We start from the raw sequence: 2,500 nt of genomic DNA, 5'->3' as shown, positions 1-2,500 counted from the left end.
ATGAACCAGACAGTATATGAACCAGTCAGTATATGAACCAGACAGTATATGAACCAGACAGTATATGAACCAGTCAGTATATGAACCAGTCAGTATATGAACCAGTCAGTATTTAAACCAGTCAGTATATGAACCAGTCAGTATATGAACCAGTCAGTATATGAACCAGTCAGTATTTAAACCAGTCAGTATATGAACCAGTCAGTATATGAACCAGTCAGTATATGAACCAGTCAGTATATGAACCAGACAGTATATGAACCAGTCAGTATATGAACCAGTCAGTATATGAACCAGTCAGTATATGAACCAGACACTCCGGCCACTGTGCACTACTTCCTTGCTTTAAGTGTAAAACCAGTTCAATAAACCAGTTTGTGACTGTCTTCAGCTGGTTTTCCTCTTCAGTCAATTAGCAGGCAAAAAGGGTGTGTGTGTATTAGTGTGTGTGCGTGTGTGTGTGTGTGTCTGTCTGTGTGTCTGTGTGTGTGTGTGTCTGTCTGTGTGTGTGTGTGTGTGTGTGTGTCTGTCTGTGTGTGTGTGTGTCTGTGTGTGTGTGTGTGTGTGTGTGTCTGTGTGTGTGTGTGTGTGTGTCTGTGTGTGTGTGTGTCTGTCTGTGTCTGTGTGTGTGTGTGTCTGTCTGTGTGTGTGTGTGTGTGTGTGTCTGTCTGTGTGTGTGTGTGTCTGTGTGTGTGTGTGTGTGTCTGTGTGTCTGTGTGTGTGTGTGTCTGTGTGTGTGTGTGTGTCTGTCTGTGTGTGTGTCTGTGTGTGTGTGTGTGTCTGTCTGTGTGTGTGTGTGTGTGTCTGTGTGTGTGTCTGTGTGTGTGTGTGTGTGTGTGTGTGTGTCTGTGTCTGTGTGTGTGTGTGTCTGTCTGTGTGTGTGTGTGTGTGTCTGTGTGTCTGTGTGTGTGTCTGTCTGTGTGTGTGTCTGTCTGTGTGTGTGTGTCTGTGTGTGTGTCTGTCTGTGTGTGTGTGTGTGTGTGTGTCTGTGTGTGTGTGTGTGTCTGTCTGTGTGTGTGTGTGTGTGTCTGTCTGTGTGTGCGTGTGTGATGGGGAGTGACAGGCGTAGGCTCCTCCACAATAAGAGCCTGTGTAGCTGCAGCAGAGGGCAGGAAGCACCGAGAGGGGCAGAAAGAGGGCAGCGAGGGGCATGAAGCCTGGGAACAGAGGGGGGCTGGAGGGACTTTCCCACCGTTCACACAAACACCTGAACACACCAACAACAACAACAACAACAACATCACCAAAAATACCACCACTACCACCACCAACAACAACATCACAAACAACAACACCACCACTACCACCAACAACAACAACAACACAAACAACAACACCACCACTACCACCACCAACAACAACAACACCAACAACAACAGCACCACTACCACCACCAACAACAACATCACAAACAACAACACCACCACTACCACCACCAACAACAACAACACCAACAACAACAGCACCACTACCACCACCAACAACAACAACACCAACAACAACAGCACCACTACCACCACCAACAACAACATCACAAACAACAACACCACCACTACCACCACCAACAACAACAACACCAACAACAACAGCACCACTACCACCACCAACAACAACAACACCAACAACAACAACAACACCAATAACAACACCAAAAACACCACCACCACTACCACCACCAACAACAACAACACCAACAACACCACCACTACCACCAACAACAACAACAACAACACAACCAACAACAACAAAATACCCCCTTCAGGGCCCTATTTCTCGTACGTGGCTCAACTAAGTCGATCAAATGTCCTGTTAGCGAGCTAAAATTACCAAGATGATTGACATCAGGCTATCCCGGTTTGTCAAAGGCTCAAACCATCTCGTTAATTTGAGCCAGACTTCAGTAATCAGGATAGTTGAACCAGACTTCAGTAATCAGGATAGTTGAACCAGACTTCAGTAATCAGGATAGTTGAACCAGACTTCAGTAATCAGGATAGTTGAACCAGACTTCAGTAATCAGGATAGTTGAACCAGACTTTAGTAATCAGGATAGTTGAACCAGACTTCAGTAATCAGGATAGTTGAACCAGACGTCAGTAATCAGGATAGTTGAACCAGACGTCAGTAATCAGGATAGTTGATCCAGACTTCAGTAATCAGGATAGTTGAACCAGACGTCAGTAATCAGGATAGTTGAACCAGACGTCAGTAATCAGGTTAGTTGAACCAGACTTCAGTAATCAGGATAGTTGAACCAGACTTCAGTAATCAGGATAGTTGAACCAGACTTCAGTAATCAGGATAGTTGAACCAGACTTCAGTAATCAGGTTAGTTGAACCAGACTTCAGTAATCAGGTTAGTTGAACCAGACTTCAGTAATCAGGATAGTTGAACCAGACTTCAGTAATCAGGATAGTTGAACCAGACTTCAGTAATCAGGATAGTTGAACCAGACTTCAGTAATCAGGATAGTTGAACCAGACTTCAGTAATCAGGATA

This window comes from Cyclopterus lumpus, chromosome 24 (assembly GCF_009769545.1).
Source record: "Cyclopterus lumpus isolate fCycLum1 chromosome 24, fCycLum1.pri, whole genome shotgun sequence".
In the NCBI taxonomy this organism is placed as follows: domain Eukaryota; kingdom Metazoa; phylum Chordata; class Actinopteri; order Perciformes; family Cyclopteridae; genus Cyclopterus; species Cyclopterus lumpus.
This window is presented reverse-complemented; position numbering follows the sequence as displayed.